The sequence below is a fragment of the Cuculus canorus genome, chromosome 17 (genome assembly GCF_017976375.1).
Source record: "Cuculus canorus isolate bCucCan1 chromosome 17, bCucCan1.pri, whole genome shotgun sequence".
NCBI classification, from domain to species: Eukaryota; Metazoa; Chordata; class Aves; order Cuculiformes; family Cuculidae; genus Cuculus; species Cuculus canorus.
The window spans coordinates 15200863-15225099 of NC_071417.1; the positions used below are offsets into that span (position 1 = coordinate 15200863).

At 47.2% G+C, this 24237-nt stretch overlaps 1 long non-coding RNA gene across 3 annotated transcripts in view; it reads left to right on the forward strand.

Annotated features, from left to right (window-relative positions):
- LOC128853908 (uncharacterized) overlaps positions 1-24237 on the forward strand; it is an 88776-nt gene that overhangs the window by 61617 nt on the left and 2922 nt on the right. For 2 of the 3 annotated variants that reach the window (XR_008452724.1, XR_008452726.1), the window contains exons 1-3: positions 17189-17335; positions 20282-20442; positions 22444-22609. This is a non-coding gene — a long non-coding RNA (uncharacterized LOC128853908). Of the gene's footprint in view, positions 1-17188; positions 17336-20281; positions 20443-22443; positions 22610-24237 lie in introns of those variants that run through there. The other variant, XR_008452725.1, reaches the window with a different exon arrangement.

The window sequence follows — 24237 nt, forward strand, 5'->3', positions numbered from 1 at the left end:
CTAACCTCTTCGACTGGCTGGGGCTGGATGCCTCACGTGGGTGATGCTCTCACTCAGGCTAGGGACAGAGCACTGTGGGTGCTGCAGCAGTGGCCATTCGGAGCACACTCTGATCTTGGGCTCTGATCTGGTGCCAGAGGACTCCTGGAGAAGGGTTCATGGAGGAGCGGATGGTAGAGAATATCCTGCTACAGGGCAGGAAGCTCCTGGTCAGTTTGATGAGAGCTCCTTAGACTAACTCGTGGGTGGATAAATCAGGTTCCAGCACTTAGCAGCCACATTTCCAGCTGGTGGAGCTTAAATGCACAGGGTTGTCTCCGCAGGGTACGATTGCATTCCCACCATTTTGTCAGTTCCTGACTGCACGCGATCAGTGGGATTGTAGGGACCTGCTTCCAGGCCTTCCCAGGTACAGGTCACAGCATAGGTCTGTGCCCAGCCTCGAAGACACCAGAGGGGAGGTTTGGTGTGTGGAGGGGTGCACGCTTGCTTGGGGCGTTGGGGAAAGGGAAGAAGCAGCCTAACAGGCAAATGCTGCCATTGAGAGTCCCTGCCAGCAGCTAGCTCATACTGCTGTTGTTGAGCACATGCAGGAGTCTTTTCTGTTGCTTCCAAGCTCTTTCTCTAAGGATGTGTTGAACTCAGCACCCGGCTCCTCTTTGCAATGCTCAGTGGGATGGGTGTGTCCGTATGCATGTTCCATGTTCCTGCCCTCAGCTGGATTCCTTCCTTTCTGTTGCTTTATCTCCTCTCTGGAGCGGCCATGACTGGCAGTCATGTGCAAGCCTCTAGGGCTGGTTAGACCCCACCACCGCATACCCTGAATTCCACTGTCAGGAAACACACACAAATGAGTGGAAACTTAGTAATTGCCTTGAAAGTTGCCAGAATATTTTTTGCTGGAGCTAGATGGATGTTGTTCCTATGGTGTCATCTTGACCGCAGAATCAACACAGTGCCATGGCTGAAACAGCGTAGCTGGGTGCGAGAAACCCTGTGGCTGAACCCCAGGCTTAACTCTGGAGACAGCAAAAAGAAACCCGTAGTTATTTGTTCTCCTCGTTCTGAGTATGATCTGCAGGGGGACTGTCACCACAGAAGAGGAAGCTGGAATCCAAACGGCAGGATTCGAGCGCAGATACAACCCAGATGCCCCAGTTTCCTGCATTTGATCTTGCCTTTAAGGGGCATTAAAACTGAGGATTGGGAGGGTGTTTGGAGGATGAGAAATCCTGTGAGGGAATGTTATCTTATTTGTTTCCATTTCAAACTGCAAATGTTTGAAGCTAGGTCCTCTGGGACTTCCAGGGTTGTGCATTGACACTGCCCTTTTGCTAAGTTTGGTTTGGACTCAGCACCGTTTGTTCTTACCTGGGTCCTGCCTGCAGTAGGAAAATCAGACGGAGTTAGCTGGTGTCAGCTACTGCTTGCCAGTGTGCTTTGCTGTGTGTGTACAGAGGGTGGGTTAGGGGGTAGGTGAAACCAGCATTGTTAAGGATATATTCCTGGTCTGGGTCAACCTACAGCACTCCCTTCCCCTTGTGTTCCTCATCATGGCAGGATCAACAAAACAAACCGATCTTCCCCCTCAGCACCTTTTGCTTTGAGTTTGTGTCCCACATGCAGAGTCTCTGCAGAGGAAGCTCTGCCAAATCCACTTTATTTGTCCTGGTCTGGAAACTTTAGATTGAGCAAAGTTGGCTTTAAAAGATGAGTAACTCTTGGCCTAAACCAGCCTGAGTTCAAATCTCAGAATAAAGACAAATACAGGTGCACATTCAGTTTTGCTTTGGGACATACCTTAGAACCCAAAAGTTACTGTCACTTACACCTGTAGTCAGTTTAAAATTGGTCCTTGGGAGATGGCTGGTTCCTGTTGGCCGTGCTCTCCAGAAGTGCCAATTCTTTCTCCTTTTGTTACTTTGCATGCTTTTTTTTTTTTTTTTTTTTTTTTTTTTTGTGAGAGGTGCCTTCTTAGCCCTAGTAAAAGATTATTTAGAGCTTGCAAAATGCGTCTTGTGACTACTCAGCACTTTCCATGCATCCTTGAACACTGCTTCTATTTCCTCTTGATGGAGATGGGCTGGTTGCTTTGCTTCTGTCATCCACACAGCAGTTTCCTCAAAGCATTAAAAATGTTCAGCTTTGTACAGATGCTGAGATATGCCAGCCTGGGGTCGTGTTAACCCCAAGAGTGCTGCTGCCCAGTGGGGCCTGCTGAGCCTCCCACTGATAAGCAGATGCTTTGTTAACCAAAGGGGCTGATGGCCCAGCTGCCCTGAGAGGCTGTGGGGTGTGGAGCAGGCAGATCTGGAATAGCAGAGCAAGGAGATGTGGGACTGTGGCATTCCCTGGGCAGCACAGCTAGTGTTGTTTTGGATGCTGCATCTGTAGGATGGCAGCTGGAAGGCTGGAGTTGTGGAGACAGATAACAGTCCAGCCAGCAGTGGGATGCAGAGTAACTGTGCAGTAATGCAGAACATACCCCTCCAGAAACAGGGGCTGCGCGTGCTGGAGAGCAACAAGCAGGCAGCATGCGCACATCACAGGGTGACCGTGGTACAGGAATGAGAGTTCTTGTGATGATCCTGGGCATGGACATCTTTCCCCATTTTGATTTCTGGTGGCTTAAGATTATTAACTCTCTTGCACACAGCAGGCTGCACAGAATACTTCTGCTGTTTATCCTTAGCCATGTTCAGACAAAGGCTACTACTTTATATGTGAGCATTGTCTGCAGCTGCTGCGCTGTTCTCTTCTTCCCTGCCTCTCTGACATTGAAGGGTTAAACCTGCCTTTTCCCATGTGCCTATGAACTGTGAATATGCAGCTAGGACCTGTTTTCACGCATATGTCCTTTTCAATAATCCAATCTTCTTCTCTACTGTGGCACAGACCTGAAGGCTCCTCTGCAGCCTAGTATGGCAGGTCTGCTTCCATGGGATAAGAAGCAATGGGTTGATTTACATAATCACATATGCAAATAAGCCAAATCAGGATCCCTTCGTTCAGCTTTGGTTTTAAGGGGACTCTGACCATGGGTTGAGAGCAAAGGGATTTGAAAGGGTGGTTTTCTTCTCTGGAGCTCTTGTGGAACAGAGCATGCTCTAAAATGGTCGCTGTGTGCATCCCGATGGCTTAAAGGATTAATTGTGCAAGAACGCCTGAAAATCCGTCTCAGGCAAAGGCACCCTTACCCTCTAGGCCTACATCATCTGTTCCCTCTACTAGAAGTGCGGACTGCATCCTTATGCAGGAAATGAAAGAAACTCCATCTCTGAGGAACAAAGGGAATTCATCTCTTCATCTGGTGGAACAAGTGAAAAATGTTAAGAACAGCAACAGCCTCCCACCTGTGGCAAGCCAGATGAGTGGAGGCGCGTGGGGAGGTCATTTGAATGTGTGCCCTTAAAAAGGCTACGGAGAGTAAATCAGACTGCAGCAGTGGATGTCAGCGCACAGAACAAGGACTCCAGGCATTTGTGCTTCCACTTGGTTCAGTTTCTCCTAGCCCTGTGTATCACCTCTGACCTGCAGGGCTGCTGGCCAGCCTGGGGTGGGCATCAGGAGCGCTCCCAAAGCGCCAGAGGAGTGCCCTGTGAGCCATCCATGACAACTCATTGATCAGTTCAGTGATCTTGTTTCCAGCAGTGACCCTGGTAGCGGCTCCCAAGGAAAACTCCAAAACAAATGAGGCTAATGAGGTACCTCTTCAGGCAGAACCTGTTCTTGCCTCCTGAGGACAGGATGGGCACCAGCAGCATCTGAACAGTTTAGCCTGGCTGATGGAGCACTCTAAAGAACAAATGATTGAAAGATGCTACCTTTAATCAATTTCTTTAAACCTTTAAAAATACTGCAAAATTTGTAAGCTATTCAGCTTTCTCTTGCAAGAGTGGGACTAGAGGTAAATTGGGACTAGAAGTACATAAAGACCTATTGTCAATTTTAAATGCTTTGCCTTTAGAATTCCACTGACTTTAAGGGAATGGATATGTTGTAGTGCTGTGCTGCCCAAGTGATCAGCTCTAGCTTGAACATTCAGATGGCATGAATCATAACAGTAGGCATTCAGAGGTGGGTAAAGCTGAGTCTTTAGCTTTAGGCAGTCTCCTCGGTGAGGGAAAAATAGTTTTATCTAAGTCTGCTAAATGGCTGCATCACCCTGGAGGTTATAGCTGCAGACTCCAGGCTGCTCTGGGGGTGCAGTGCCATGGCCCTTGTCAGAGCCTGCTACCCAGATGCTGGCAGAGCCCTGTACATAGCTATTGCCACATCTGTTGTGGTAAGGGCAGTGAGAGAGAATGGAAAATTGCTGAACGGATTGTTTCGGTGGTGGTAGGAGACTCCCTCTGACATGTAGTTAAGTCACGTCTGCAGTCTCTTTACCCCTGAAGCAGCACAAAGTTACCAGAGACAGGATCAGAGTTGGCTCATCAGGAGCGTGTAAGCTGTTCCTGCCCAACTCTGCCTTCCTTGTGTACATTGCACCCAGCTCTTCTAAATCAGCACCTAATGCCGAGGACTAACAGTACTGTGTACACTAGCTGGAGATCTAGGCAGAGCAATGAATCACAGATCTTGTGGTTCTGCTAAGAATTAGCTAGTACTGAAGAGAAGTACATGCTCTCTGCATTTCTGAGAGCACCATTGACACAGATAGTAATGAAGCTGTGTCCATCTTTTGCAACAGTACTGCTCATCTGGCAGCAGTGTGAGGGCATGATGTGTTCTCCAAGCTTACTCCCCAAATAACACTCAGCACAGTTTCCTTACTGCAAGGAAACAGAGCTACTGTTAGGGTTTGGTTTGAGTTCCAGCTCTGATACCCAAGTGCTAGGTCCTCATTACTGAGATGTGTTGAATTTGTATAGCATTTTGCAGTAGCAGTGCACGCTAGGTAGGGCCAGTTAAGTCAGGCAGTGCTGTGCTTGAACATGATGTGTCATGGACAAGAAGCTACTACAATTGCTTTTGACGAAGAGTGGACAAACTCAGGTGGTAGCTGCTGCCACCACTGCCTTTCTTCTGGAAGCCTCTGTAGCAGCCCAGGCAAGAAGAGTAGGGAATTAAAGGAACACTGGTGGCTTTTTTTCTTGAAAGGTGGGCTTTTGAAAGCTAAGTTGAGTTTGCACGTCAAGCAGAAGCTGGATGTGCTTGACAGAGCCTCTCCTCTGGTCCCATGGAGTGGTTTGGTCTGGGAGGCTGGGGCTGTAGCAGCTTTTAAAAGTGTTCATCTATATACTTTGTTTCTGTGTTTCGCATCTACTGTCACTAGGGATGTCTTGGACATCTCTTGAGCCATATCCCAAAGATAAGCCTGACCTGGACCACAGGTGTCACCTAGCATCCAATTTCACAGCTCTGACCAAATCTGTGTTGGGAGGGAAGGGAGGCACACTGACCAGCTCTGTTTTTACAGTATTTGCCATAGCAGAGAGTTCTGCAAGTGTGAGCGTGAGTATTTATAGGGAGGCAGATGTAAACCACATTTGTCCTGTGTTTCTGGCAAAGAGAGAGCGTGAAATATTTGTGACCCGAGTCATTGGCTTTCCTGCCATCTGTATAAAAATTTCCAGATGTGATTGTTGATGCCTCACCTGGGACCAATTAAAGGAAGAAGGAATATCCAGAACCAACTGTGTTCATGTGGATACTTGATTTGTTTGTGTGTGCGCGCGTATGCGCATCTCTGTTGCAATGTGTGCATTTTAAAGTAAAGCGGGATTTCAGTTCAAAGAACTTGTTTTTCCTTCCAGGGCCTTCCTTTTGTTATCCTTTCCTTCTCAGATTGTCGCTGTCCCACTAACTAGGATCAGTATGGATTTTTCAGACACTTTCTCTCCTCGTATTTGTCCTCACACGTTTCCCATTGTGCCTTCCAGTAGCTGCTCTGTGGCTCACCTTGATTCCAGTGCTCTTCAATGAATATACTGTGAGATTTCCTGGAGAAGGTGGCTCCTGAATGCTATAAACTTCGAGAAAGTGTGAAATCCCAGTGTGAAACAGTGACTCGCCAAACCAGTGTCAACACAACGTGTGTGCACTCCTCACTGCCAAGCCAGACCTGTTCTTGGCTGTCTCCTGCCCTCACATTTCTCACCTATTACTTCAGCTGTCAGTCTGCTGGATCTCTGTTAGGCTCTGCATGGAGATTAAAGTCCTGACTCGCCCCACAAAAACTTTCTCCAGATCACCTGTTTTGTCTCCATTTCCTTTGCTCTGCTAATGACTGGAAACTTCTATCCCTCTTGCTTCTTTTCTGTTGAGTTTCTCTCCATCCTTTTCTGTCCCTCCCCTAGTCCTCCCTGAGCGTATTTACCAGGCTGCCTCCCTGCCTTAGTCATACTCTGCTGGAAATCAAATCTGAAGTCATCCAATCTCCTGCCCTTCTTTTATTGTTGTTTTTGCAAGGGGAGTTCAAACAAACAAGCACCCCCACCAACATCTGGTGCCTTTCAGGAGCCTTAAACTCATGGCCAGAATGAGCATGTGGAAAGAAGGACAGGATGGGAATCCAGCTAGCCTGCAAAACTAGGCATGGACCCAGAGACACAGACTTGTTCTAATTTAAAGTAACCAGAACAAAACTGGTAGGTTTCTACTTAGCAGTCATTCCCTTTAGCCATGATTAAATCCATTTTGTGTGCTTCCCTCCATTCCTGCTGGTGTCACCCACTTTGCTGTGTGGGCACAAGGTTTTCCCTGGGCAAGTATTTCTTCTAGAAGGGGAAGATTGCAGGGTCCTGTCTGCAGCAGGAACCATTGGACAAAAGGTCTGGAACCAGAACTGTTGCTGGAGGGGCTGTTCCTGTGTAACTTCAAACCCAGTGTGGCAAGAATTGGGTCCACAATAAACTTCGCTTTCTTCTGCCTCATTTTTTAGCATTCCCCAAGTGGATTTGGATATGTTTATGCTTCTGTTCAACCCAGGGGGCAATTAAAATACAATTGTGAACGCCGGTGTATGTTTTACACAGTCACTTGTTCATTAACAAGATGTTTCCAGGGTAGTTATGTTTTAGCTCTGGACTTTCAGCTGGGATTTTATTCCTCTAGCAACAGATATTCGTAGCTGAACTAGAACTGACAGTCTTACTAGATGAGATGACATGTTAAAACAGGACTGCAATTCAAATGTAGATTTATCTTTTCTGTCGCGGTGAGATATACTTGTGCTCTAAATGGGTGATTATAGTCTTTCTGAAAGGGTTATTTTTGTTTCCATGGAAGGGACTTTATACAGTGTATTGTTGTGCCCTAGAAAATGTTTTTAACAGAATTGTTCTGTTTAATTTGTTATGATTTCAGAAGGGACAGACATTTCAGAAAATAAGGACATGGCTGTCTTTTGCACAGTGAAGCTTTTAAGTGCCCATATATGTTCAAGGTGGTATTGTTATCTTCTCAGACTTGTAGCTGGCGTGGGTGTAAACCTCTCAGACTTTACCCAGAGCTTCATGCTGGCACCAGCTCTCCCCAGAGTCAACTTTCTGCAGTGCAATTTTAGGAAATATTCAGCTTCCCTGCTATTGTGAGACAGGTCTGACTGCTTTGGGCTTCTTTCTATGTTCAGCGCTTACTTGTCTCAGTAGTGCTTAAACAAACTCTTGTAAAGCTTCAGGGGCTCCTTTTCTATCTGAAGGAAGAATTGTATTGTTGAGGAACTGGCCCAGTTCCTGTGTATGGTAATCAACACCGGGCTGTGCTTCAAACTGTGAGGCCTGAGAGGCGCAGGCTCCCCCAGGTCCCCAGCACCCACTGATGGGTGCTGGCTCGGAGGAGTCAGGGAAGAGGAGCCTCAGTCCTGGCTGCCGGCAGGGAAGAGCTTGTGCCCCACCGCGGCAGGGGACACCTTTCCCCCCAGCACTGACGCAGCGACTGTTATAGGGACCGCCAGGCTGGGAAGGAAGAGGGCTGAAAGGAGGCGGGTGATGATGGCCGGGTGTAGGGGCAGGGGCAGCCGCCCTGGCAGGCAGGGGGCTGTGGCGGGGCTGGCTCAGTTCTCCCAGCACGGCAACGCCCATGTGGGTCGGGGGGGCTGCGGGTGAGGAGGGAGGTGCGGGTGCCTCAGGCCAGCGGCTGCCCGCCCTGTCTTGTGTGTCAGCCTTGATTAGATTTGGCTGGCGCTGGGGCGAAGGCCTCCACGCTGCGAGGGGTGGGGCTGGCTGGAGGGGCAGAGCCAGGCCCTCCTTCTTTTGTGTGCTGCTGAAAAGTGGCCTTTGTTGTGGGGTTTGCGGGCTTTGTCCCCTCCTGGGAGCAGTGCCCCTTCCTCCGGGCTTCAGCCCCCGGGAGAGGTGAGCAACCCCGTCCTTTTGTGTCAGGGCTGAGCTCTGCTTTGAGCCGTGCTGGGGTCTCACACTGACCCCTCGGGGGTTATTGAAGGATTTTTCCTGCTAGTTTGGAGTTGTTAATTTGAAACTGTGTTTGGCGAGGATCCAGCAAGGTGTTAAGCTGCTTTCAGTCGGGAGTTCCCCCCCAGGTCCCTCCCCGGTTTCTTCAACCTTTTGTGAAAGCACTAGAAGAGCAACTGGAGACAGAAACTCAAAATCTGCAGTTCCAGACCTTTCTGCAAGCATGTCCCCCTCAGCCTAAGTGATCTGCAGTCAGCAACTTCCCATGGAGCTTTCCATCCTAAGGCTTTGTCATGGCAGTATTAATTTTGAGGAGCATAACAGACTGGGAGTAAGCAGCCTTTCTTGACCTAATGGCTCCCCCAAGCTCAGGGATGGATAATTGTCCAGTCCCTGCAAACTGCATACCAAAATCTTCTTGTGTCAGAGGGCTGCGAGATGTCTTCCCCACAAACCAGAGAGCTCGGTGGTGGGTGTTCCAGGGCGTGATTTTCAGACTGTGGTCTGGATGTCCTGCCTTTCTGCTGTGGGATGGAGGTGGGTTGACTGTGCAGCAGTGTCTGAGGACAGTGTTGCTTACCAGGACTGATAAGCTCAGGTGTCCCAGCCGTCCTTGTACCACCACAGCCCCTTGCGGTAAGTCACCCAAGCTACATGTGAACTGCGTTGGGCGTACCTGCTGCTCAGAAGTGCCGCAGCTAATCTGCCTCAGACCCATGCTGCTGTGTGCAGTGGGTGCTTTATTTTCAAAGCTGTATTGAAGATGTGGCTCTTTGGGTCAGTTTCTGACCATAACCTGCATGGTGGCTAACCAAGCGCTGGGGCTCCAGGCTGAAGCAGAGCACAGTTCCCAAGGTTTCCCCACACTGGCCATCATCTCTCCCTGGGCCAGTACCCGAAGAGCTACTGCAGGCTCGGGAGAGGAGAGGGTTGGTTGCCATCTTCTTGCTCATCACACCTTCAACACATTGGTCCCTATGCTGTGCTTTTCAAAGTGCTTTCAAGCATCGTTTTAGCTTATCCAAGGCAAAGTAGCACAAGGACAAGGAAACCATTTTCAGCTGACAATAGGTTTTAGGGTATTTATTCTGTGTTTTCGTTTCTATGGTTAAAATAATTTTCAGAGTGCAGTAGCTGGAGTGCCGGCTGTCTGTCTCTAGGCAATGGATCTTCAATATGACCTGTGCCTCCTGTGCTGCCTTTGGAAATCTGGGAATGATGATTGACCTAGAGATTTTTTTTTTCTGCAGACTAAAACTCTCACTGCTCTGGGCACTCATAAAGGTTTGGTGCTGCACGGGTTAAATAGCTTGTGATGGGTGGAGGATTCTTCAGCCAAACTCAAACTGATTGCACCCGGTTTGCTTAACCTATGCTTAAATGACACCAGGTCTCCCTCTGCCCAGCAAATGTCAGAGGGCTGCTAAGGCTTCCTTGCAGGTTGGGCTGTGCAGCAGACGCGAGTCTGTGCAGTTGGGAGCAGCCATGCCAGCTGCATACACGTCACTGTCAGCCACCGAAAGAAAGCACAATGAGCCAAATGGAAAAGTCCCCTTTGTTAAAATCTGTAGCCTTCTCTTAACTGCCCCTGTGGGTTATGGACAGTGCGAGCAGGGGCTGTTCCTCTTGAACAGAAGCGCAGATTTTGGTAGATGTGGTTCAGGCATCTCTGACTACTCTGTCTTTATGCCGTGCGTGCAGCTCCATCTGTGCCCAGCTCTCCTGCTGGGACGCAGCTTCTGAGCAGACAGAATTGGAAGCGAGGAGGTTACGCATGTGTGTGAGCATTGCTTTGCTGTCCTCGGGGAGATGGTGAAGGGTTTGGGGCAGTAGACTTGGTATTTGGGATTTAGTCTTTGGGAATTTAGAGGAATTTAGAGTCTTAGGGAATTGCTAAGGAGGCAGTTAATTCCTTATAGGAAACTAGTCTGGAAATGTGTTCTGGGAAACTCTGCTTCTTGCAGTGTGGGTGCCTCATGCAGTTCTTAAAATGGTCACTGTCATGCCGTAGGGAGGATGAAAATATTCACATTTATTCGCTCTTCCTCCACTCTGACTCCAGGCACAGCCAGTCCTTCCTTTTCCAGTCCAAAGATGAATGTCACTGGCTCATCCTGCTCTGCAGTAGCCCATGCTTTTTTAGACATCAACCAAGATAATGTTAGTTTCTTGCTTCTGGGCCCACCATTAAGACCTAGCATAAATCTGTGGGTGTAAACGGTGCCATGCTGCTGATTTCAGTAAAGTTCTGCCTAGCTCCAGTGCAGAGTTTGGCCCAGAGCTCCTGACAGCTGCATGTGGGTTTTCTCTGCCTTGTATAAAGGCTCTGAGGTGAGTGGTAAGGGCTGAGGAGATTCCATGTTGTGGCTCATCTGGCGTGTGCAGCCACAAATAATAATTAATTGGCTTTAAGAAGTCTTGCAAACTCTCTTTTTTTCTTTTTTTTTTTGTCTGTCTGTCTTAAGCTCCTTTTAATTAACTTCAGTCATGTCCCAACACATCATCTTGGCTGAATTATAGACCTTGCCGTGCCAGTTTTTCGCATTCCTGAAATACACAGGCCGGCAGTGTTGTGAATGCAGCTTGGAGGCAGGGGCTCAGGGGAAGCCGGGCAGTTCTCCTGGAACTCAGGGATTTTCAGGGACTGTTGTGCAATCGAGAGGCCGAGCAGAGCAGCCTCTCTGCTTCAAAGTCATGTGCTGCCCGTTCCCTAACCCTGACCCTGGGAGCAGTGGTTGCAGCGGGCACCTGTGTAGGAGCAGCTTTGTTCCTTCAGAAGGCACCTTTATGGGGTTGCATGCTTGGGGCACACAGCCTTTTTTTCTCCCCACATTCAAGAACTGTTTCTTTGTCACATTTCTTACTGCAAAGGGTCAGCTTTCAAGATTCTAGGGCATGTTAACAAGATACTCAGGCATACTTAGTCCCCAAACAAAGTCTGTGTGGCAGCAGGACAAACTTTTGTGTCCCTGACTATGGAGCTTTGAGCCTGGTCTAAGGACCGTTTCCTTTAGAGGAGTCTGCGGTTCCAAAGTGTCTCTGTATTGCGTTATAGCATGGCTATGCTGTCCCTGATACTGCTGGAAGTGATCCCAGTGTTTCCATTGATTCAAAGCTGTATCAACACTACTTGTTCCTTGGGCTGTCTGTTTTGAGCTGGAGACTTCTGCATTTGGTATCTCAGAATCCATGTTGGCACCCTATTTAACAATGTGTTTAATTTGCTGACAAGAAGGCTCTTACTGTAATCTCTGTGTACTTGTTTAGAGAGTACAATTTCGATAATGAGTTGACCAACCAAAGGAAACCACTGTGTTAGTATTCAGTGGTTAGAAGTTGAAGCTGGGTAAATTTAGGTGAGAAGGGGTGCAGCATGACAGTGGTAAGGATCATCATCCTTTTTGAGTAATGTACCCCTATATTCTTCATTCTTAACCATTTTTAAAATCAAGTTTGGAGGTAGTCACCAAAAGGAATGAGCATGTTTTTATAAAGTGATTGATCCAGGATACTTTTGTGCTCCATGCTGAGGAATGAAGGATTGGAATTTTATCTTCTGCTCTTAATGAGATGCGAACAGGACATGGTGACAGCAGGTTCAGGTGCTGTGCCCCCAGGCTGCACGTGAGAAGCCAGAAGTTGCCTAGAAAACTCCTTCAGCAGTGCTGGTGTTCCCATAGCAGCTCTGGGAACGACTGCTCAGAGGTGGATGGTGGCTGTGACAGACAGTGGTGGCATGCTGGATTGTTGTGGTGGTGAATTTTGGATGGGTGTAAGGAAAACATGTATGATAGCTGAGAAAAAGCAGAGGAAAGTGCCTCAGCCTTTTGGGAAAAGGATGGGAAAAACAGGAAAGGTAATTATAAGCAAGAACCAGGATGAAGCATAGGAGCAACACCTATGTTGCTGAGGGCTGTGCAGAAGCTCTAAAGGCACAGTGCAAATGGGTTAGAAGCTGGAGCAGCACTTGATAATAATGAGCAAGAGAGTAGAACGAAACTACCACTGCTGAAGAATGCGTCCTCATTCACGTGGAGCTCAAGCTGATTCTTTCTTCTTCTGGATATGACACTTAGCTGGATGTACAGACTCTGACCTGGTTGCACCAGCACTAATAAGACATCAGAGCTGCTTCTCTTGGGGAGAGAAATTATTAGAAGTCAAATAGCAAAATATACTGGTGGTGAAAGAGAGAGAGAGAGAACTCCTGAGCTGTTGGGAGAGCGCTAAGCTGTTCCTGTTCAGGAATTAGGCGTCTGCTGAGACATAAAGGATTTAGGTTTAATTTTGGGTTTGATCCAGTTCCAGACTTAAGGAAAGACCAGGTAAGCTACAGTGGCTCAGTTAAAGAGTATGTTTCCTCTGACACACTGCTGCCTGCTTGGCTTTAAGGAGGCTGTTAATCACTGCTTCCCAGTGTCCTAGGGAGAATGCTGCCACAGATTGGGATGCTACTAGACCTGAGGCAATGTTCACTCCAGGTGCACAGAAAACAGCAATCCAGAGCTGATTGGACCCTAGAAGAGACCCGTTGTAGAAAGCTGACGTGCCAGAATTGCACGGCTGTAGCAAAAGTGATAAAGAACCCCGTCATGGATGTTATGACGGCATTTTTCCTGAAAATCTTTCTCTCGTGAATAGTAAACACTGGTTTCTAAAGCACTGACTAGGCACCTGTCCCAAAAGAAGTGCTTGAACAGCAGAATGAAAGCGTGCTGTCAAAGCACAAGGGGTAGACTTGGCCTTGAGCTGTTGACAGCTTGTTGAATTTGCTGGAGAGGTGCGGGAAGAAATAAGGAAAACTGAGTCACTGGTGGTTAGGAATGATGACAACAACCATCAGGACCTGCTCAGAAAGATCCATTGGTAAGTGGGACGCCTGTTCTCTAAGCAGGGGCTGAGGAGCGTGCTTAAACAAATTGTGCAGGGATGTAGTATTTTCAGCTATGAATTTATTTCAACAGACAACCTTGGCCTAGGTAAACTATGGATCTTCAAGTGTTAGGAGTAAGACTGTTTGTCCTGAGGATCTGGTGTCATACAGAAATACGTGTGTGATTGTAGCAGCTTTTACAATGCCCCATCACTGTTTTTTCTAAGTGGCAACAGGTCTTTGTAAGGGAAGGAGTTAATGTAGTGCTCTCTCACACCAGGTAAAGACCCCACAGCTTTCACTGGTGATGGAAGAGAAAGATTCTTGTACAAACATTTAGGATTACATGATGTGAAAAGAACCTAGTGGTGTGGGAAAAAAGAAAATGGCTCCAAGAGTACCTTTCAGACCTGTGGCTTGCTGACTGGCCACTTTGGAGAGCTGGCAGGGCAGCTGCAGACTGGCTGACCTCTTCCAGCTGCTCAAATGCATACATAAAATAGTTGTTAGCTTTGCTTCCCAGTGTTCCCCAGGGCTGTAGCTCCCACAGCGATTCTCCAGCACTGTGTGTAGGTGCTTTGACTCACAGTACAGAAAAGGCTGGGAAGCTCTGCTTTCCAATGTTATTCTCTCTGCTTCCATCTCGGAAGGGTGGTTCTCTGATGTTCTGCATCGTTGTGTACCAGGCATTTTCAGCCTACGTTTCCAGTTCCAGAGGACTTCAAAAGAGGAAGATACTCCCATTAATGTTTTGCATAATAACGAGTTAGACAAGCATCATTTCTGGATGCAGTTGATGGAAGACTGGTTACTGCCAGTGCCAAGTGAGTCCTAATTGAGACTATCAAACTATGTCTGTTGTATTAAAGCTTTGTTGGATTTCCTGCTTGGAAAGTAAAGCCTCTGCCAGACAGATAGTTTTCTGTTTTAGCATGAAAGCAATCTTGGCGCCCAGTGCAAACTGTTTACTTTAAAAGCTTAATTTTAAATATAGTTTTGGAACTTGGGAAGTGTCTGCAAATCAACAGCCACAGAGAGGAGACCAGAGAATAATTTTCTGAACTCTTGTGTCCTTTTGAAATACCTTAATCTGCTTTGCTTTATGTGAGCTGCTTCTGGTTTGTGCATGGTTTACTCACACGTTCTCTCTTGCTGAATTGGATGTAGAGAGTGCGCAGCAGAAAGACAGGTGAAAACTGAGAGCATGAAAGAATGTAATGGGCAGCAACATCTAAAGTCCTTTTAGTATCTTTTAACTCTTTCTTGTGGTAGACCACTGGTGGAAGGCAAACACACTGCATCTTGCTAAGCAGTGGCCAGAAATAGCCTGTGTTAGGGCCTTGAAGGGCGCTCTTCGTCCTGCCACAAAGGCAGCGGGCATGCTGACACACAGTGCCATTTATTTCCACCTAGCAGAAAGGTTCTCTAGAGTGCCAAGCATGATGCCAGAGTACAAAACACTTCATTTGTCAAAGCCATAAGTAAGAAACTCTGTATTTTGGGTTTTAGAAGTAACTTTTGTACATTTATGACTTTTTCCACGTTAAATATCGTATGTGGTTTGGAAATTGTTCAGGCAAGAGGCATGTGGTTTCTGGTCCTGAATATCAGCAGCAGTTTTGCTAGGATCAGTCTCTATTTTATGTTGACATTTCTTTGGCTCTTCATTTATCTTTTGGGTTGACCTCTTTGGAGCAAGCTGCCTCAAGGAGAACCCATAGCCTTCTAAGTGAAGGCTAAGGGATCTGCTTAAGGTGAAGACGATGACATTGGTATAGGGAATTTGGGTCCAGAAGCCAGACTTCTGCAAAGTACCTGGTGAAGAAATACATTTTCTAGGATGTTCCCTCATCAGAGCAATTGCTGGAGCAAATTGAGAAATTGCAATGTCACACCTGGGCTTAGAGTTGTGAGTTGATGTTTTTTTCCATAGGCAATGTGAGAAGTTATGGACTAGCTGTTGAATTTTCAGTTGATTCTATTCCTGCTGAATAAATGGCAAAGGACTGATGCAAGAGCTTCCTTTATGATCTATGAAATCCATTTTACAAATTTTACTGAGGGCCTCCTTTTGCAGGCCTTTCTACTCGTAAGTGCCACATTTGAAGGGAGAATGGATGGAATTACATAAATGTGTTCCCTGTATGGAAGCAGAGGAGGCTCTGGGTCGGATGTTCTTTTATTTTTACAGCATTTTGGATTCTAACACTAATTCTTTATCTGACCAGACAAGACAGGACTGAGAAATGAGTGCCAGGTTTTGCCTTTCTGCATTCAGTGGTCTGTCCAAGAAGACCAATGTTTCTCATCCTCTGTCTGAATGTTCTGTGTGGGCCCGGTTCTGCTCCATGCTGAGTCCAGTTACTCCACTGACTTACCCATGACAAATCAGTGCTGTGGGCTGTCTGAACGCAGTGACAGGTACTGCAGTGACAAATTTTGAGAGCTACTGAAAGTTACTAGTCAATGACTTCGTGATTCTGGAGTTTGTAAGAATGTGAAGGTTGCCCTACTGGGCCACACCGGTGGGCTGGTTCCATCCAGCCAAGGTTTTGCCTGGCAGTGCTAGGAGGAGATGCTGTTTAGAGACAGTATTCAAGTCTGGCCACTGTTGGGGCATTCACCTCAGACTCCCCGCATGCAGACTCATGTTTGTCCTGAGGAGCATCTGTTGTCCTCTCCCTGCAATCTCTGCTTTTGAGCCAGGTGTTCCACCTGCCCCTGTGGACTTATGGTGCTGGGTGCTTCTGCCTCTTCTCTGGTGCAGTGATCTTTGAGACTGAAGTTTGCAAAAGTTCCTTCCGGCGACAGCCATGTAAAGTTGTCTGGAGTACAGCAAATGATGCCTTGTGCCTCTGGAATTGGGGATACACACTTGCTTGGAGGGGGAAGGGTGTTGTGGCTGTATTTTTGTATTTATTTCCTTATTAATCATAGAGTCATGGAATGGTTTGGGTTGGAAGGGACACTAAAGCCCATCCAGTTCCAACCGCCCTGCCATGGTCAGGGACACCTCCCACTGGGCCAGCCTACTCCAAGCCCCATCCAACCTGGCCTTGAACACCTCCAGCAAGAGGGCAGTCACAATTTCTCTGGGCAACCTGGGCCAGGGCCTCCCCCCACCCAGAGCAATCAATTTCTTCCTAATGTCTGGTCTAAATCTCCCCTCTTTCAGCTTTGATTATTTGATAGTATGCTCCCAAGACCTGACCGTGGTTATCCAGCTGTCTGTGCTGGGCACTAAATTTTAAAGAGAGAAAGCAATTGGTTTTGTTTTGTTTGCCTCACTGAGCTTTTTGTGTGTCTTCTCTGTGTCCCAGCTGCTTCTGCCAGTCTAACGTGCCTCTATTTCTAAATGCAGTTTCTCCTTCCTGGTGCCCTGGGCTGGGGGCTTAGAGTACTGATCCCTGGCTGCCCATGCAGAACAGCTTGTGACAACAGAGTTTCATTCCCGTCCTCCCTGGCTAGGACCACAAGCCTATGTTTGGCAGTGCAAGCTGTCCAGTTCAGTCTGCAGCTTGATTTGTGATGGTTTCTCAATAATGGGAAAAGATGATGAAAGCAAAGAAAGACACACAGATGGGGAAGGATATCTCAGGGCTGCCAGGGCAGCTGCTCCAGATCTCTGAATCAGATGGAGACAGAACTCCACCACCCTCAGCTTCCTCATCCTCAAACAAGGCATCTCCCATGTGCAGTGACACCAGGCCCCACCCTAGCCATGCTATTTTAGGTAATGGCCTGGTTAATAAATGGCAAATTCCAAGGATAATCCTGTCAAAGCCTTCCTGACATCCCCATTGATAATATTCACCACAAAGTGCTCCCCTGCTCATCTGATTAATACCAGAAGAATTCTACTTGATTAGCTCATTACTGAGGGGAATTGTAGGAAAGACAAATATTCCAGGGAAAAATCAGCCTTTAGACAGGGGGGAAGGCCACAAGCGTCCAGGGTTTGCAAAGTTTTTCACCTGGTAGAGAAGAAGGTTTATGATCATCTTTTCCTCTCTTGATAACCCTTGCAAGAGTCTGCACGTTCCAGCCTTTCTTCTTTGCCTGTACCTCATTCATATCGTTCTGATAGGAGCAGCTGTAAGCCAAGAAAGTGAGTACATCTTTGAAGGGCTGGAGACTTTGAATTTAAAGGCCCACGGGCAGAAACCCAGGTAATCATTTCCTTGAAAAGTCTGGCAAGGTCAGATCAGTGCAATTTGGGATCTTGGCATGCTGCTGAGAGCAGAGGGAGGAGCAGAGTTCCTTCCTCTATCTCCATCCTACCATACCACTTCCCTGGAAAAGTCGGGGTGGTAGTTTGGAGGCTGGGTAAGAAATCCAGTATTTTTGGAAAGATACTGGGCTACTGCTGTCTTATCCTTCCCTACCCTTTCCAGAGCTGTGGTTCTTAGTTATCTTATGTTAAGTGACAGCTCCTCATGCTTCTCAGGCTGCCAGTAGATTCAGGCAGCATCACGAGATTCCTCACAAACAGGCTTTCAAATGTTTCTCAGCCAGCAGGCTTATAAACATGTTAAGGAGAAGGAATTTTTTAAATAAGTATCAAAATTGTGATGACGAAGGTGAGTAGAGGCATCCTTCATTCCTGTCTTCTGATGCTGGCTTTGATACCTGTGATGCCTGCATCCTTGTTTCTTCATCACTGGGAAGTACCACAAGGTTTGGTTGTGTAGATATGGTCAGAACAGGGGCAAACCAACCCTTGGACACACCTGAGCAGTTGTTAGCTGTGTGTGTCACTCTGGTAGCTCCTGTGACTACTGACATTTGCTTCATTGACCAAAGCAACTAATAACAGGAAAAAAAGAGGTGCGGAGGAGAGAGAAGAGCAAGTTTTTAGAGTGGATATGATTAGCTTATATGTGTAAATACTTGATGGGAGAGGATGAAGAGGACGGAGCCAGATTATTCTCACTGATCTCTACAGTGAGGGTGTTTGAACACAGGAAGGTGTTGTCCAGAGAGGTTGTGGAGCCTCCATCCTCAGGGATAATTCAAAACCCACTTGGATGTGTCCTGGGTAACCTGTGATAGTTGACTCTGCCTTGAGCAAGGGGGTTGGACTGGCTGATCTCCAGAGAAGCCCCCAACCTGAGCAGTTATGTAACTACACTTGCAGAATACGTCTTAGAAGGTAGTTGTGATAAGCTGGCTTGGGAGCTGAAACGAGCTTCTGCAATTCTCTTACATCCCTGGAAATACCCCAGGTAAAAACAGCTCTCCATATGTTTTTTTTTTAAAGTTGTTTTCGCCAGGCTGTGCTGGAGCAAGGCGTGCAGACTGATTGATAATCACACCTAGGGAAGGGGGTGAACCACAGGACTGCAGTGAGGCTACTGCAAAGATGACATTTTAAGCTAGCTCGATTATTTGAGACAATATCTGGCATTTGGCTAGGCTGAAGTCCCTGCCCCCAAAGTGCGGGGCTGTGCCATTCGCTACTGAGATAGCAAGCTTGGCATTTGCCTTAAGATATGAGAAGAGGCTCTAGGAGGCCCAGAAAGGGAGAGCTGGGAGAGCCCGAGGCTCTTAAATGAGGAGAATGAAGGAGTAGGATGACAACATTATGAAGCAGTAAAGGGCTGGAGGGACAATACGAGTAATACAAGGAGAATAGGTATAATGTGTTCTCTATATCCAGGGCATATAGGACAAAGTGTCAAGGTTTTAAACTGTAGCAAGACATTAGGAAAAAATCTTTATAGCAGTAAAGCTAATGAAGCCCTTGAATGAAGTGCGCAGGTGGCTGTGGGGTTTAGGAAGGAAATATTTAAAATGGAGTATAAAAAATCCAGTCAAGGGTAGCAGACTGAGCTGACCTGCCTTGGAGCAGATGGGTGGCTTGTCTGTGGTTTCTGTGACTCCCTGGACCGTGGGAGTTAACATGCAGCTGAGAAGCTCCCCTCTAGGAAGAGGCTTCTCTTATTTTCCCTCACATAGAATCTGGCTCACAAGGGCAAGCAAGAGAGATTCTACCCTATGGTTTACTTACCCTTGTACCTTCTCAGAGTGTGAGATGGACCATTTTACGTGGCTTTTCACAAGTTTGGGGCTAATCCTGGGTCCAGCTCCTCTCTGTGCGGAGCAGCTCAATACCAGAGTTGGCCTTTTTATTGTGCTGAGTGCTGGGTGTTCTCTTTCCTAGTCACAGCCTTTCTAGGAGACAGGAGATCTGGGCACTGAGCCATTTAAAGCCTTGCAATCGTGTAACTTGCTGCCAATGTCACAGTCTGTAAAAGTGTCGTTATACACTGTGGTGGCTCTTAATGTGGAGCAATTCCTTAGGAGAGGGGGTGTTGGAAAGGCAGGCAGTCTGCCTGGAGTGAGAGAGGCAACCTATGCTTCTTAACTGATCTTGTGGGAGGTGTGGAAATAAGTTGATAAAAACAATAAAATATCATAACACAGAATAATTTGAGCACCAATTCCCTTACAAGAAATAAGTCTGATCCAGTGAAGGACTTTCAGTGCTGATTTGACACATCCACAGGGAATTCCCTACCAAATATGTCTTATTCCCTTCCTATTTGTGTCCTCCCACACCCTGTCCCAGACCACAGCTAACATTTTTGGGCGTGCTCTGAGTAAGCATGAGGGACTGGGTCCCACTGGTAAAGCAGGTGGTGGGTGAGGTGAAGCTGCATGCTTCAAAACATCTTTTCCATATCCTTCCTTGCTTCAGAATCAGTGTTGGGAATTCACTGTCAGCTGAGTAGGGGTTTTCGGACTTTCACTGGGTTCTAAGTGAGGAAACCAAAATCCCTGAGGAAGAGGGTCGAGGTCCCTCTGAGGCTCCAGGCTATAGTACCTTCTCAGATCTTTATGTCCTTTCAGTGGAAGGTACCGACCTCAACTGTCTCCTACGTTTTGCAGCCTGTGCTTTGGAGGGTTGGCATCACGCTTCCATAAAGAGTCAAACCCTGTATCATGCTGAGAGAGCAGACTCTGGTCCTGGCATTTCTTTCTATTCCAGCCCACAACCATTTTCTTTCTGAGAAATCTAACCACTTTGTCTCCTTTATTGCCTCCCTCTCAGTTCCCTGGACACGTCTACTGCCATGAGATGTCTCAGCCAAGGATTTTGAGCCAAGATATGAGGGAAATGGTTTAACCAGATGTGTGCCCATGCCTGTGACACAGAACTTTGAGATGCTGATATTTAAAAAGCTTGCCATCTCCCTGCCTCCCCGCAGCAAGGTGAGTAATGGGTGGGACAGCAGCATATCCAGAAAAACACCTCTTTGTCAAGGGGAAGGAGAGGAGGGTATAATTTGACTGTAGAAATTTGCTCCAGGCTGAAAACTTGGCAAACAAAATCTTGACTTAGGAGTGATTTAAAAGGAAACAACAAAAAAGCATAAAATAAATCAGGGCAGTCATTTTGGGTGGAGATGAGGGTCCAGAGCTTAAAGGTCATTCTTTAGTGGGGGAGGAGAAGGAACAGCTCAAGACAGAGCATTTGGCCCTCAGCCCTGCTATAACTAAGCCTTTCAAAGCCAGGAGAGTAAAGTGAATGGCTGCCCAGTCCCTGGCCTCTCCCTTCGCCCATTTGTCAGAGGAAAGCAAGGCCCTGTACTGTTTAAAGCAGATATGGTGGCACTGGCCGAATTCCTCCTATTGCCACTTTCTAAATTTGGGATTCCCTGTAACTTAAATTGTAAAAGCACGACAAGTCACTGAGTCTGAGCTTGCTTAGGAGATGAAGAGGGGCAGCTGTTGCCTTCAGCATTGTGGATCTCCTCAGGCTGGCTCTCGCTCCGTGCCGTATCACGTTTGCTGCTCAGGAGCTGTGCCCTGCTTTGGCCTTCAGTGTTCCACATTGTCACTGCTCAACAAGCTGGAGAGTTGAACAGGAGGGGTTGTGGGTGCTCCCTGCAGCTCTTACGTGGGCCGGCTCCTCTGCAGACCCAGGACGATGAGGCTAAGGAAGAGGAAGGAGAGCTGGCTGGCTGCATCACAGTGAAGATGAACACAGGTTTTGCCCCTAGAGGGAAGGCTTTTCCAGACCATCTCCTAATGCGCATGGCTGGCAGCACAGTGGGCACAGGCCTTGAGAAACAAAGACAAAGCCCAGCCAGTTATCATGGCTTTTGTCATCCGCAGCCCCCTGGGTCCCTCCAGCCTGTGTGCCCATAGGTAATTACCTATAGGTAGCCTACCTTTATAGTGCTGTCACCGTGTGCTTTTCCTGATGGCCTGGAGTCTCCACATGTCAAGTCATGGAGGAAAGTATAAAGCTAGCAGTTTAGACAAACCCCTCAGCCTACTGAATTAGCTATCCAGTTGGATATATGGAAAAGATTTCCCAGGGAGGGTGGGTTAAGCACTGATATGAGTAGTCCAGCAAGTGTGTGAAAGCTTCATCTTTGGAGATTTTCAGAACTCAACTGGATGAGGCCCAGAGTAACCTGATATAGCTTTGCTAACTCTCCTTATTGCTATGCTCACTTCTAAAACAGCCATCCCCTAGACTACCTGATGGAGTGCATTGGCTGTAGCAGGTGCGAGGAAACTAAAGGCTAAATGAATGGTCAGTGGTCTGTATTTGCAAGGGACCCTTTCTGAAATTTCCCCTCCTACTCCATGCTTTTAAAACATGTTCAGAACCATCATCGTAAGTGACATGGGCAATCATAGTGTAGGTGGGATGTTTCCTAATTCCACTCAGAATAGGCCTCCTTTGAAGGCCAGCATAGCTTAAACCTCTCTGGTTTTCATAACAGGCTTCATAGTTTGCTCTCACATATTTTTTATGTGTTCACTGGTCCTCCCTTCAAGCACCTCAAGGCTGTCTGAAGAACTTAGTGCTCTCCAGTGGCAGACACTGCCAGGCTTTACTTCGTATAAAAGAAACGCACTTTAATTTTACCCTTTCTCAGGGTTAATGAGGCAGATAGAGCCAGCCAGTACAGACACTTTTAGGACTAGGTCTATTTGTTCAAGGCTTAGAGAAGCTTTGCTCTGTGCTTCTGGCACTTTTGATTTTGCACTATTTAGCGATCCCTTATCTATACTGGTATACTGCATAATTTGAGATCAGGCTGTCAAAGCATCGCCTTTCTGAACATCTCAGTGAAGTCAAATCTACTGAGATGTCAAGGAAGGCTGTTCAAGAGATCTTGTTATAAGGAAAGAGTCTTTGTCTCTTAGTCTCCTCTTATGTTTCAGTGCTGATACTTTCTGTATTGTCATTTCTAGGGAAGACTGAAGATGCTGAGCATGGAATCCAGTCTGTCTTCTAGCTCCCCAAGTTTAGCAAAAACATCTACTGACTGATCTTCTCCAGCTCTTTTCAAGCACTGGAATTTCCAGATGTGTGTGTGTTGCAGGGCAATAGCAACCCCAGGAGAGGGTTTTTCAAAAGGTATGTTGTCTCTTGTTTAGTCTGAAAAAAAAAATGAAAGGGGAAAAAAGAAATGAGAAAATCTTACCTTTGGCATCAAAACAAACCAAGTCTGTCTTTTCACTAAGCTTCTTTACCCATGCCTTATGCAAAAGAGAATGAAACTGTAAAAATGACTTAACAGAATGGGAATGAAGGTGAAAGCAAGGTACTGGCATTGGAGGTAAGGTTAAATCGGGGCCCAGCAGAAGAATATGGAGGTGGAAGAAGTTTGACAAGTTCATTTTATGTGTCACTGTGTCATGCTTCCCTTTGTTGCTCAAGAATGTTGCTTCACTGGTTCCTAGGGTGTGAGTGGGCCATGCTGCTGGGGGCATGTGCCCCACAGACCATGCTTGAACCACTGTTGGGCTACTCAACACTGCCAGCAAGGGCCATCTGAAAATTGTTTTTACTTGCTTTGCTGTGGACCAGGAACCGGTCTGGACGTTGTGGTCAGAGGTCTTCTGTACTAGGATTGTTTGCAGAACAGTACTGTGCAAGACAAAAGTGTAATCAGAGTGGAGAGGCACTCCAGCAACATCAAGGGAAGTTAATATGCCCCTGTAGAAGGTATTCACAGTGGTCAGGAGGTTTGGAGGAGATTCATCTTGTAAGGAGTTTAGGATGTTAAGCTAAATGTTCTCTAAAATAATGGAGATCTCTCTCACCTTTATCACCTTCAAAAGAAAGAGGTAGGATGAAGCACTTATAGACTATGTTGTGTGTACGTAGATAGAGCAAAGCACAGGAGAAACCTGACAGACCTTGTCAGGAACGGCAGAATGCACTGTGTGTGTGTGACGAGGCCTGGTGTACATGCACCTCACCACTGTGATCAGTGGCTTGAGGCGAGGCTAGGTTGGAGTTTACAGCAAGGACTGACATGTCTCCCTCCTGCCAGTGTTTGTACACATCCTAAATTGCTGTTGCATAACCTGGTGTGAGTGGCATGCTCTGCTCCAAAGAGAACCGAGACTGGAAGAGCAGGCTGCATCTGTCCCTCAGGCAGGACTGCACTGCTAGAGACATGCCAGCCTGTTTCTTCCGTTCCCCTCCTCCCATTCCCACATGCACCCCCAGCCCTGAAACAAAGGCTCCCACTAAACGCAAAGAAGTAGCTTTAGCAGAAGCTTCCCTGGTTGCTGTCCACATGTCAGCTGCTGCTGCAGGCTGTGGCTGGTGTGCTGACAGCAGTTGTTCAATTAAGTGATTTTTGAATCCTTCCTCCATGGCAGTAAGTCCTTTGTGTGGACACTCTGAATCCAGTTAAGAGTGGCCAGGAACTGATCAATGGTAAATTTGTAAAAGAAAAGGAGGTGGAACTCTGCTTCCATTCTCTTTCTCTGTCAGTTGCCTCTGCCTAGATGCACAGTCAGGCAGTTTGATGATGGTTTTTAGCTCTGACCCTCTGGGAAAAAAAAAACACCAAAAGTGATCAGCTTCCTCCACCATTTGTCCCGCCCTAGTGATCTGAAAGCCTGCTCTGGAGCACATTTGTGTGAGCTCCAAGGCTGATCATCATAACTACCTCTTCTACCCACTCCAGCCTCAAAGATACCTTACAGGCCTTTGCTGTGAAGGACCACACTTCACACATAAAGGACTCG